This window comes from Uloborus diversus, chromosome 2 (genome assembly GCF_026930045.1).
Source record: "Uloborus diversus isolate 005 chromosome 2, Udiv.v.3.1, whole genome shotgun sequence".
Taxonomy (NCBI): Eukaryota; Metazoa; Arthropoda; class Arachnida; order Araneae; family Uloboridae; genus Uloborus; species Uloborus diversus.
In genome coordinates this window covers 127,483,754-127,497,874 of record NC_072732.1, presented here as the reverse complement: position 1 = coordinate 127,497,874, position 14,121 = coordinate 127,483,754, and the positions used below count along the sequence as shown (strand labels likewise).

At 32.9% G+C, this 14,121-nt stretch overlaps 1 protein-coding gene across 1 annotated transcript in view; it reads right to left on the bottom strand.

Annotated features, from left to right (window-relative positions):
- LOC129217326 (uncharacterized) overlaps nucleotides 1-10,223 on the bottom strand; it is a 105,095-nt gene extending 94,872 nt beyond the window's left edge. Inside the window, exon 1 of the mRNA XM_054851607.1 lies at nucleotides 10,088-10,223. The gene's annotated coding sequence lies outside the window, so the exon portion shown is untranslated. The remainder of the gene's footprint in view (nucleotides 1-10,087) is intronic.
- Between the last annotated feature and the right edge of the window lie 3,898 nt (nucleotides 10,224-14,121).

Below are 14,121 nucleotides of genomic sequence, written 5' to 3'. Positions count from 1 at the left end.
TAAAAAAACCGCTCAGCAGCTTTCTTTTTTTACATTCTAAACATTAAAGTTGATGAAATATAATGGCACCTTAGTGAGCTGTTTCATCTAAAATTTATGAAGATGGGGGGGGGGGGGGGATAAAGTTTCTGACAGTAAAAAGAAGATTAAGATTCTCGATATGCTTGGGCATTTCAATGTTAAAGCTTGCAGAGTCGGAGTAAAGTATATGAAAATGTAAGCTGCTCTTGCATTGTGGATTAAAGAGATTGGGGAAGAGGGGCTTGTTGCCATAAAAGGAAATGTTGTAAAAGAAAAGGCGAAGCAACCGTATTTAAAAAATGTATTTATTAAAAAAATAATGATCTGATTAAGCAGCATAAATCTTCATCATCTTCATTTTTTAACTCATAAATATTATTACTGTATCTACTGTACAGTACTATTATAGTGCAGCATTTTATTATTACTACATACTGTACGTACCGTGTTTTATTTTATCAATCATTCTTTTTGTGCATTTTAACTATTTTATGTTGAATAAAACAGCTTTTTTATTTATTAAATACAGTAAAAGTTGAGTTTTTTATGTAAGAAACTGTAATGTATAGTTGAGGAATGCTTTAAAGCAGTTTGAGGGGTGTTTACAAATGTCTAAAAAAGTAGGTATGTTTCTAAAAAATGTTTATGCATACATTTTTCCACAACGCGAAATTTCGACTTACGCGAGGAGTCTTGGAACGCATGACTCGCGTAAGTCGGGACTCGACTGTATCACTTAAAAACTATTAATTATGATACTTCGATTTCGACATAAAATCCCTATTTTTCGAAGGCTTTCCTCTATTCAAATTATTAGTCAGTGCCTCATCTCAACTTTCCGTAACAATGCTTTTATTAAAATTCATAGCGTGAAGAAAATCATTGAGACGAAAGATCTGTTGCCATTTTTTTCTCGAATATGAACAAATAAAATTCTGACTTTTGTTTTAAAGGATTTTCCTGTAATCGGGGGATTTGAAATGTTTACTTTTTGTTTATCTTTTTGCAATCTGCCGCAAAATTTTACTGATTTTTTTCTTCAAACTTGATTGTTGAACGCGCGTCACTTAATATAACTTTTATTTTTGAGGTAGACCGCGCAAAGTCGACCGACACAGCTAGTTTCATATAAATATGATGAAAACAATATTTTAATGCTTTGATTAAATTTGTTAAAAACGTTATTAAAAAGAAAATGTTAATACGTCTACGCATTTGTACAAAAGGAAAGATTTATACCGCACAACTCAAATTTTTATGGGAATTTTGGACCAGTAACACCTTTTCCGCACAACCCATCAGCGAAAATAGAAAAACTTTCTTTTGAACTAATGCTGCTAAAAACATCAAAAAACGGCATTTGGTCGAAACTTCAACGCATTTGCGGCAAATGAAAAAAATCTCCAAAATTTTTTAGTTTTTTCAAGTGCACTTTGTTTAGCAAATGACAGCTTTTCCGCACTACCTATCATTGGAATTAGAAAGAAAAAAAATTTTTTTTTTGGCTCACCCAATTGGATATGTTTTTCATTGGACGAACTGAGTTCGAGCTTCACGAACTGAAACACCTATTGTTCGAACTCAGATCGGTTTTTCAAAACTGATGCATTTTCGTTGTTCGAATTGAGTTTCGGTGTCACATGCAAGGGGTTAGTTATCTTCCTGACCACAATATTTAACAAAAAGTTCTTTTATTTTACTAAGTTGAAATGAATTTAAACATTATATAATTGAGAATCATCACAAGAAATGACTGCATAAGAATAAAACCTTGGCAAGTTGCATCAAAATGTAAAACTAGAAAAAAATGGAGCAAACAGGAAGAAATCTTAATTTTCAATTTTCGCCACGGCAGAAAGTAAACAAGTCAAGTGATGTACGTAGTATCCCAGTCATAAATCACCTGTTTAAATAAATTTGACAGCGGTATTAATTAATCTAAATCTATCTTTTTCGTATATTCTATGCCTATTTTCAGTTGCCTTTTGTGTCATTCACCTTTTTGCGCCAAAATTGCAATCAATGATCATAAAAAAAAAAAAAAAAAAAAAAAAACTGCGCTTTATTTGTTTAATTAAATAGCGCAAAAAGCTCTCTCCTTGTTCCCCGTAGTTTGCAAAAAATAGCGTTTGCAAAAAAAAAAAAAAAAAAAAAGCGATCGCGCTGCAGTAACTCACCCAATTAGCGAGCGAAACGAGCTCTGGCCGATAAGCAATTACAATCAAAAAGCACGGTATATCTAGAAAAAAAGGAAATCCCGTATCCCGTATGAAAAAGAATTCAACTCCCCAGCAAAAAAACAACGCAATTAAGAAACACGGTACATCTTGGACAAAAAGGCTCTTATGAAAAATTTAACTATTAAAAAGCTATCGTTTGAGAAATGAAAAAAAAAAAGAAAAAAAAGAAAAAACCTCTAGAACCGCTCGCCAGCCCCCGTCAGATGTCAAATAACCAGTGATCATTTTTTTTAAACTAAAATGCGTGAACACCCTTTGAAAACGAAAATGCAATCCTTTGCAATCTAAAATATTTTGCGAAATGAACAAATAATCCGCAACTCCAATGTTTATCGCCAAATTCGCCAAGCGACTTTCAAAATTAAGAAGAAAATCAATTAACGTTAGCACAATGAATAACGGTGCAATAACCAATTCAAGAAACCACAGGTTTTACTATTCAACCGCAACCGTAGCCCTATCATGACGTCAGAGAATGAAGAAACATTTTTTCCCCTATCGAAAAAAAATGTGTCACTTTGAAGTTTAAAAAATTGTTAAAAAAAAGCTATTGCATATTTTTGGAAATTTTTTTTTCTGAAGAAGGCGAAATGTCTTATCCACTACTACATACTAAAATTTCAGAAAGAAAACTCTCATACATCTTGTAAGATGGATTTAGAAAGAATTAAACCCAAGAAAAAGCGAAAAATAAAGGGTTTTTTTTTCAAAATTTCATATATTTTTTTTAAAGCTATCGCGTATTTTTGAAAAACATATTTTTCTGAAGAGGGAGACATGTTTTGACTTTACTACATACTAAATTTTCAAAAATAAATATCTAATACTTTTTGCGGGATGGGTTTAGAAAAAAAATAAACCCGGGAAAAAACGAGCAAAATTAAGGTTTTTTTCAAAAATTTATACAAAATTCAAAAATTGGTCAATCTTTGAAATTTTTTTGGTCGTTATATTTGAAATATAATTCCCTACACTATGGTACAAAAATATTTTTCTGGCGCAATTGCTTGGGGGCCTGTGACGAATTATACAAAAAAAAAGGGCTAAAAATCATATAAAATATTTAATTAAGAAAAAACTAATTAGAAATTAGTTCAAGGTGCACGCCCCCGGTGTACGTTCGATTTTGTGCCAAGTTTCAGAGCTGAAGGTGCTGTGGGGGCTTCTGGTCATGGGTACAAACAAACACCGTCGCTGTTATATATACTATATATCTTTTTCATTTTTTTAGAAAGCATAAAATATGAAACATAAACTCTAAAAACAAACCTACAATTGTGAGAGTAAAATAGAAAAAAGAGTAACTGAAAACACTAACTACTAATACACTTTTTTTTTTTTTTGCAATTTCAAGTTCTATTTATTCATTAATTTTTGCTTCACGAAGAAGGAACAATTCACATGTGTTGCTCAAACCAATTACAATCATAACAATAGTTTTTCGGTAAATAGCCTGTCTATGCTTTTTAATGGCTATCACTAACTGCGGTGGCATATTATAAAACATCCCCCCTCCTTCACCCAAATATATATAAGAAAAAAAAATCATTTTTTAATTTTTTGCAACCTGGCACTAGGTTTTGGAAATCAGAGAGAATTCTCCAACACCAAATAGACAAAAAGTGTTTAATTTGAAAATATATAACTCTTAATCCAACGGTTCTCAACCTCTTAGTACTATTGATATAGTTTTCAATAATTTTCATCGCTCTTCCTTCTTTCCCTCTTTTTATATTAAAACATAAATAAGAACATATTTTGAGGTTTTGATACTACTATTTTTGTTCAATACTTTTTAGCTAGGTAATTAAACATAAATTCATTCATAAAACCGTATACAGATATTTGCCATACAACAGTTGTAATGCTGTGTTTTATCTTCATATATTAATTAGTGGTACCCGCACGGCTTTGCCCATAGTAGAAAAATAGAAGGTCTTTTGGTTCGCCTCTATATTTACAAATAATGTATGGTGAATTTCTCACCAATTGGCTTGCCCATGTTACGGTTCCACGTTATGATAACGTGGTAATTTACTCGTCCATCTTATGATAATTTTGCTCGGGAAAATGTTCTTAAAATTGGAATAGAAAAAGAATAAAATCGAATTTTCGAAAAATCGCTTTGAAGTGCGACAGCTAATGCTACAAACCCTCATGCTACAAACGGACTACGCGCTATGCGCGTCACAGAGATCCTGACAGATATCCAGACAGAGAGACTTTCAGCTTTATTATTAATAATGATAACTGCAGTTTATATACATGTAGAATAGCAAACAATTCACGTGCAATAACATATTTAATGTAATATATGTTGACTAAATAGGCTTCAACTTCATATCGAGTGTTCAGAATATATAGAGTTACAGATAAACTCTTTTCATAACCGTTATTATATTACCCAGTTGATTAAACTGGAAATTGCTCGTTTAAAGATGTAAGATAAATATTTACATGCAAGCAGCTCAGAGTCACAATATGTGGATGTCTATATGAGCAAGACCTATAATCAGCAGTGATCGTCTTGCAGCTGAACTGATGATATTACTAGTGAATCCAGGGGCTTGCATAGGAGGGGGGGGGGGGGAGAAAGGAAACCTGTTAGACCGGACCCGAGCTTGAAGGGGGCCTCAGATTTATAAAATAGGAGGGGGGGAATGCAATGGTTACACAATATTGAGGGGGGGGGAAGGCCGTAAAAGTCATTTGTGACGGGTCCCAAAATTTCTGAGCATGCCTCTGTATGTATTCATAGTAAGTCTCTCGTATCTCGGAAAAGGCTCCAACGATTGGAATGAACATTTATAACTAATAACGATTGGCTTTTCAAGTTTATCCAAAAAAGACTTCGAGCCTTATTGTTAAAATAATAGAAAAAATGGTTTTCATTACTATAAAATTTTGAAACATTGTATTAAAGAAGATTATGCAAGCAGAGAAAATTAAATCATCAATCACACAGAAATAAGCATAATATTAACGATTTCTAAAGAGCCGAAATTGTAATTAAAAAAGAGTTGATTTGAAGTACACTAAAAAAATCAGATTATCATTGTAACTAATCAGCATTGGCCAAGTATCTTTTGCCGATAATTCGGTAATCTGCCATCCTGCTTATCGGTGCACCTCTACAACACCTTTCACTTTAAATAACCTCAAAGAAAGGTTAAAATAAGTGTTAAATTAAATGATCTAGGGCAGCGTTTCTTAAATTGTGTTCCGCAGAACCCCAGGGTTCCACGGAGCTCTCTAAGGGGTTTCATGAGATTTGTATGTTTTCTTTTCACACCTTTCAAATTTGTCACTTAAAAAATCGACAAAAATAACGCTTTTTCAAAAATACATTTACTGTCACTTTCGCTTCTAATCTAAGCATTATTGCCCATCTGGAATAGACACTATGGGAACAATTTTATTTATCGCCTGAAAAAATTCAAATTTTTGACCATCAAAAAAAGCATGAAATGGTGCCTTTAAGGTTTTAACTTCGAAATGTTTTCGAGATCAATCCCAAAATGCCTATTTTTCAGCTAATGTCTCCAAAAATAACATAAAATTGGGTTTTAAAACCTTCAATTTAAAAAAAGTTTCGGAAGAAGTTATTGGTTCCCTAATATTGCCAAAAATAGTTTAAAATTGGGTTCAATGTTGAAGAAAAAATTTCGGGTAAGCACCCCAAATCCCTCTCCTATACACATTACCAAATATTGCCATAAATTACGATTTTTGACATCAGTTTCAAATATTTTGCCCTTGATACTAGCCACTCTCCCAATATCTATCGCAAGACCATAGTGGTCTGATCGGTAAGGCATCAGACTTATGACCGGAGGGTCCCGGGTTCAATCCTCTTTGGTCGAAGATCCAACGTCTTCATTAATGGTGACTGGGGGACGTTAAATATGCTCGTGGTTACAAAGTCCTCCAAAAGAAACGATACCTCTGGTGGTGCTGGACCAGGGATTTCTCGGTTACTGGTCTGTTTCAAAAAATCAGAGCTGTCTTCAGAGTTCCATACAAAGGCACAAATAGTGGCAAGGTACAGCGGACTCTGGAGTGAAAAGTCTGTATAGCAGCAGTTGAAAGGACAATTTAAGTATTTAACAAGTGATGACCAATTTATGGAGGAGTACTGCTCACGAGGATCTAAATAGTTTAGTTCTGTCTAAGGCTGCTATATATAAAGCTACTCTAGTTCTGTCTGAGGGAACATACAGTGACATCAAAACTCTTATTTGTAATAAATTTTAAAAATGTTAAAACATAAGAGATATATTATAATTTAAAGGATTAAAAACTTTTTCTACTTAAATTTAAGTGAATTATTAACATTTTTGTAGGTAAAGCAGCATTTCTTTTCCTAATTAAGAAGGTATTTTAATCATATAACTCATGCATAAGTTCTGAGGTTATTTATCCCTTTTAAAATTCTGAGTATTTCTCAGAATCACAAATAGGAGTGTAGTAGTATTTTACAATAAGAAAAATAATTAGCAATCATCAATAATTAAAGTTATCTATAATTATGTGTACTTAGTTAGCGATTTTTTTAATGACAAATAGTGAATGTGATAATCTCTATGAGGTAAGAACCTGGGCATTATCCGAAGCAGAACTCTCTATGCCACAGCAAACTATTTAAACAACAGGGGTTCCACGACAAAAGTGAGCATTAAAAAAAGTTCCACTAATCAAAGAAATTAAGAAACGCTGATCTAGGGTGACAGCTCTGAACATGAAAACGAGAGAGTACACGATAAAGAAATAACTTATGCAGTATCGTTCAAAACTGAAATGTTCAACAATGAAAACACTTTCTTCTTCCGTGCAATGATGCATGCTTTTTACTAATCCAAAACTTCAGGCTGTCAGAATACTTGCTTTTTTTTCCCCTTGCCAATTTTAAATTATTACTTCCTTTAACAAAAAAATAGGAAATATTGTATTCGCGAAAAAAATTTCACTCAAAAATCGACCTTAATTTCCATTTTGCTCACCCCCGAATGAATGTTGAGTTTTTTTTTTCGACTCGACCACACGTGGTTTAGTGCCTAAGAACGCATAGACACGCGAATTATCCATTTTGACGATTTCCGAGTTAATTACAACGAGTTTTCTCGTGATGTCTGTATGTACGTATGTGCGTATGTATGTCGCATAGCTCAAGAACGGCATGTCATAGAAAGTTGAAATTTGGTACATAGACTCCTAGTGGGTTCTAGTTGTGCATCTCCCCTTTTGGTTGCATTCGGGTGTGTAAAGGGGTCTTTTGGCCCTTTTGGGGGGGGGGGGGAATCATTGTTAATTTCGATGTAAACTCAAGTGGTGTTACGATTTGGCGGACACTTGGCAATTTATCGTCAGTTTCTTGGTCGCCAACTTAGCGACAAATTTGGTGATTTTTTAAAAAATCTAGTTTCAATTTGGCCGCTGTTGGTGATATTTAGAGAGTAAACTATTGAATCACATTAAAATTGCCAATAATGGAAAAATGACATTAAATTGGAGTAAAAGGAAGTCATGTGATGCACACATCAGCTCGTTAATTTTCTAAATTAAAATCTTGATTAAATTTTGGGTCACATTTTATAGCGAGCAAAGAAATTTTATATCAGGATCAACTGTACTGTGTAAAGGCAATGAAGCAGGCCAACTGGACGAAGTATTTGCGAATAAGTTCTCACTCTAGCTTCAACCTAAATTTCCGTTCTAATCCTTCATGAAATAATGTCGACTAGTTTTTTGTGACGTCTGCTCGTACTTATGTACGCATGAACGTTTTTTCCATCTCTGAGTCCATTTTGCGCCGATGCATGCATCTGGCATGACTCAAAAACGGTTAGTCGCAGAATGTTGACATTTCATACGTGGAACCTGTATAACGTGTAAGTGTGAACTGACTTTTATGGCTACATAGGTTGTTACAAAAAAGATTTTAAATCTTTTTTTTTGTGCGGAAAATCAATGTAATTTCAAGTCATATGTTTAAAATATTTATTCCAAGTACGCAAATCCACTGAGGGAAAACTGTACATGGGTTCCACTGTGTGCTGAAAGTTTTGGCTAAGAAGGAAATTGTTCGCTAATTGGATCGTTTAACATGAGAATATAAGACTGACAAAGCATGTTTGAATCAAGTCTTACACGATATCTGCTTCATTGCATTCGACATTTTTTCATTTTAATATCACTTAAACTAAAGACTGTAAACTGTTCATACATTCAAAAGCCATAAAGTAAACTTAACTTTTACGCTCTCTACGAAACTTACCGCTTATTCGAAGGCAAACGATTTTTAAATGAACACAAGGAATTGAATCGCTTAACATCAAAATGAAAGAATGTCAAAACAAGTTTGAATCAAGTTTTACACGATGTCGACCTCCCGTTATTTGATACGTTTTTATTTTAATATCCATTTAAACTAAAGACAAACTATCCACACGTTCAAAAGCATGCCCCTAACTTTTACGCTCTCTATAAAACTTATGATTTATTCGAAAGAAAACGACTTTAAAATGCACACAACGAGTTGGATTGTTTAACATAAGAATGGAAGATTGTAAAAAAAAGTTTGAATCTATTTTTACACGATATCTGCTTCATTGCATTTGATATTATTCATTTTATTACCCACTTCATCTAAAGACAAACTAATCATACATTCAAAAGCATGTCCATAACTTTTACGCTTTCTACGAAACTTATCATTTATTCGAAAGCAAAGGACTTTAAAATGAACTCAACGAATTGAATTGCTTAACATGAAAATGAAAGACTGTCATAACAAGTTTGAATCAAGTTTTACACGATGTCGTCTTCACTTTACATGATATATTTTTAAAAGACAAACTATCCATACGTTCAAAAGCATGCCTCTAACTTTTACGCTCTCTAAAAAATTAATCACTTACTCGAAAGCAAACGACTTTTAAATGAACAAAATGAATTGAATTGTTCAACATGCGAAGATTGTTAAATAGGCGATTCTCGAAGAAATGTCCCGTGCGTAACGCTAAGTATTTTATTTTATTCAAGTAACTATTAATTAAATATGGGATTAACTGCTATGCTTTGATAGTATATTAAAGAATGTCTTATTCCTCAACAGTATTATTTTTTGAAGGCTTTGGTAAGTTGGAAAAAATAAAAAACCTAGCGTTACGCACGGGACATTTTTTTCAATAATCGCCCAAAACATGTTTGAATCTATTTTTACACGATATTTTTGATTTTAATATAAACTTAAACTAAAGACAAACTATTTATACATTCAAAAGCATACACCCAACCAAAATGAATTGGATTGTCCAACATGAGAATAAAATATTGTCAAAACATGTTTGAATAAGGTTTTACACGGTATCCGCTTCATCGTTATTTTTATTTTAGTATTCACTTAAATTGAAGACAAACTTTTCATACATTCAAAAGTATACCCCTAACCTTTACGCTCTCTACGAAACTTATCATTTATTCGAAAATAAACGACTTTTAAATGAACACAACGAACTGAGTTGTTTAACATGAAATCGAAAGATTGTCAAAACATGCTTCAATCAAATTTTACTCGATATCTGCGTAACTGCATTCGGTATTTTTTATTTTAATATCCACTCAAACTAAAAACAAACTTTTGATACGTTCAAATGCATACCCCTAACTTTTACGCTCCTTTCGAAACTTTGCCCTTGTTAGAAAGAGAACAACTTTTAAATAAACACAACTGTGCAGTATCGAATTAAGCTGAACATATGCGTATCAATACCCTCTAAGACAAAGTTACCTATTCACATTTTATTTAACACATAATTTAAACTCACCTGTAGATCTGATACGGACGCTGTAGAAAATAGACGGTATCCAAGATGAATAATATTCTTCGATGGATAGAAACATAGCACGCAAAGCTTCTCCAAGAAGAAGGATGGAAGCACTTCCTCTCTGTCCAGATCTCCAACCGCGAATGAGGCGGAGAGCAAGAGGGATGGTAATGGAGGTGTTAGGGGATTGTAGACTCCCTCGCAATCCGGCTAAAGAAATGGTGGCTGGCGCAGATAAGAGCAAAACGGACTTCGATTCGCTCAGAGGTAAGAAAAAAAAACAGGAAATGTCAGTAAACTTTTATTTGCGATTTTTTTTCCTTCTGATCGGTGTTACAACGGAACATTACGCCAGAAGGGAAATAAAGTTGGCAACGCAGATAGATTTCTCACATTATCCCTAGGATATCGATTTTAATTCAGGGACGTGAAATTGAAGACGACGTATTGTTATTTATTGTTGTTTTATTTAGAAAAAAGATCATTTTCGGTGCAGACGAATTATTTGTGTTAAAAAACACTTGAATTTTTCTCTTTTTGTTTGTGTAAGCATAGAAGAGTTTTTAAAATCATCAGTTAGCATCCTGCAGTGTTTTGTTTTAGCTTTATGATAAAAATGTGAATTTTTGCAGAAAATGTCAGTTTTTATATTGTTTTAAGCAATCCCCTAATCGCGCATATTTTACCTATATGTCATACAGGTCATTTTTAAAAAATGTTACAAAAACCTGTCTTTCAAATTCAATACCCTCGCCTTCTGCTTTACTTTATTTATTTTTAACTATTAAATAATTCACAATAGAATTAGTTAGCAGTTTTTTGCCTTTTAAGATTTGATGATGATGATTCATATCGTTCATGACAGATATAGACCAGATATGGGTTTGCTCAAAATCATTTTCTAACGTGATAGTGTGGACAAAAAAGTATCAAATTACGAAGAAACAAAAACACCTTTGACTGTTCATAAACTGAACTAATTTTGATACTAAACGTCAGATAAATAGTGATTTCAATTTTGAACATTAGTTTTTCTAATGTACATGCATTACGGATTAAGGGTCCTTAGACCCCTTAATGCACGTACATTAGAAAAATTAAAGGACTTTTAACCTTCAAAATTTTGCCTTTCTGGGAAAAATATATATTATGCATAATTTATTTGTGAACAATTGGATATCTTATTTATTACCATACGTAAAAAACTTTTCAAGTTATCGTAAAAATGCGTAAACTTTCCCATAGAGATTTATGTATACAGCAGCTGTTTAAGCCTCTCTTTTTCAGATGCCGGTTTCTCGTTTTGCGTGCTTGATATCTCAGAAAAATTCTTATGTATTTCCATAAAACTTTTCATGCATGTTTGTCTAATTTATCTTTATGATCTGAATCTAAATTTTAACTAAAAATGAAAGTTAATATGAAAGTTCACCCAAAATTTTGGACAATTTTTGTATTAACTTACAAAAAAAAAAAAAAAAAAAATTAAAAAAAAATAAAATAAATTTAGGTTTAGACCATAAAAATAAATCAGACAAATAGGCATTAAATGTTTTACGGAAATATATAAGAAACATTCTGAGATATCACGCACGCAAAACGAGAAACCTGAGAAAACGGAACCTGAGAAAAAGAGGCTTAAACAGTTGCTGTTAACATAAATCTCTATAGGGAAAGTTTACGCATTTTTTCGATAACTTGAAAAGTTTTTTGCGTATGTTAATAAATAAGGTATCAAATTGTTCAAAATTAAACTATTCATAACATATATTTTTTCCAGAAAGTCGAAAAATTTGAAGGTTAAGGGTCCTTAGACCCCTTAAGATGTTTCAAATTGCATGTTTTTATAATTCTTGTAAGAAAGTTTGTATCTGAAAGCTTATTTCTTTTTCTTTAACAACATATACTTCATATTTATTAAATTTATACGAGTAATATTTTCCCATACAGTCTGACCACCGATGATATGGAAAGGCAAACATCCGGTTTGAAGGTGGTAAGGAACGCATTCCTTTAGTTTACTGGGGTGGTAGTTTATTCGTTATAGTGTTGTTTCTGAATTATTTAGTTGCAGTTCCCTGAAAATGACAATTTGTTCACGGCAATAGTTTTTTAAATCTAAACTACTATATGCGATCTATATTCTCACTACAAAAATTAATTGATTATTTTTTTTCGCAACATAATTTTGAGCTTACTATTTTGCTTTTACATTTCTGAACGAAACGAAGACATTTTTTTGTTTCCATAGATACTCTTTGTTTCCCTTCATTTTCAAGTTAGAGAATGCAGTAAAATAATAAGACCAAATAACATTACAAGACGCGTGCATCAAAATCCCATCGTTATTTTCTCTTCTCTCCTTCTAGATTCATTCAGATAGAATCGTCTTAACTTAACAGCTTTCCAGATTCCACGTCCGCTGTATTTAGACTGTACCTTCTTTATCTTTACTAATAATAAAACTGAAAGTCTCTCTGTATGGATGTCTGGAGGATGTCTGTAGGATGTCTGGATCTCTGTGACGCGCATATCGTCCAGACCGTTCGGCCGATTTTTCATGAAATTTGGCACAAAGTTAGTTTGCAGCATGGGGGTGTGCACCTCGAAGTGATTTTTCGAAAATTCGATTTTGTTCTTTTTCTATTCCAATTTTAAGAACAAAATTATCATAAGATGGACGAGTAAATTATGAAATTATCATAACGTGGAACCGTAACAAGGGCACAAGCCAACTAGCGAGATACGAAATTATCATAACGTGGAACCATAACATTGGTACAAGCCAATTGGCGAGAAAATTCACCATACATTATTTGTAAATACACAGGCTAACCAAAAGACCTTTTAATTTTTCTATTATGGGCAAAGCCGTGCGGATACAACTATGTTATAAAAAAAATGTTTCTTACTTCGATCACCTGACGAGACGAATAGTTTACCTTTTAGCAACAAACCCTTTTCAAAAAATTATATTCACTCAAATTTATTTAATATAGTTACTTTATCTTCACCATGATGACAATATGACCCCAAATGCCGAAATTTCAGAATTTGCTATATACATCTTTTTCTTTCATCCCTAAATCCGGTTTCAACTTTGCGTACAATGGATCACATAGTCTGTGTTTATCTTTTGTCTTTGACTAAGACTTGCTTATTTTATCGTGAGTAATTATTATCAAAGTCTTTCTAAATTCGCTTCTTTTTTTTGTCCTGAAACGATTTCTTCTTTAACAATAGCTTAATTTTTAATTAATACTTAAGTTTTTGTTTTTATTAAGATATGATGATGGCATTATTATAACTATTATTCACATTTTGATGGTAGAAAGGAAATTTCTTTATTAAGCTGTGATGTTGACATTGTAATAACTGTTATTTTGATGGTAAAAAGGAAATTTCTTTATTTTGATCAAATGACGCATTAAGTGCCGAGATAAAACGGAAATTATAATGGGGTTGTTTCCGAAATTTTAAAAGTACTTTTTTCTGAAAGAGCATGCTTAAAAACATAGGATTTAACAATTTTTTAAATACATGAAATACACCACCAAATCAGTCAATTCCAGCCGAGGACTGCAGTTTCGTGCTTATTAGCACTCATCAGCCCGGCATAGGAGCGACTGAGAATTAGCACTGACCAGACGAGAGAGCGAAACAATGGTTCGGTTCAACTCGAATTTTGAAGGCAAGGCAGGTATATTCAGTAAGTTACCGCCCTATACTCAGTCAATTCCAGCCGAGAACTGCACGAAACTGTAGTCCTCGGCTGGAATTGACTGAGTTGGTGGTGTATTTCATGTATTTCTGCCTTAGCCCTGGCTATAGGGCGGTAACTTACTGAATTTTTTAAATAGTTTGACAAAGTTTAATATTTTTTAGCAATCATTTTAATCGGTGCGTTGATTGAAATTTATTTTTTACGCTTCTGCACATGACATCACAAGTGATGAATTGCAATTCACTGATGCCATTAGCGCGTAGCGCAAATTACCATAACCTGGCAACACAGTTGGCAGCAAAGCGTAAAC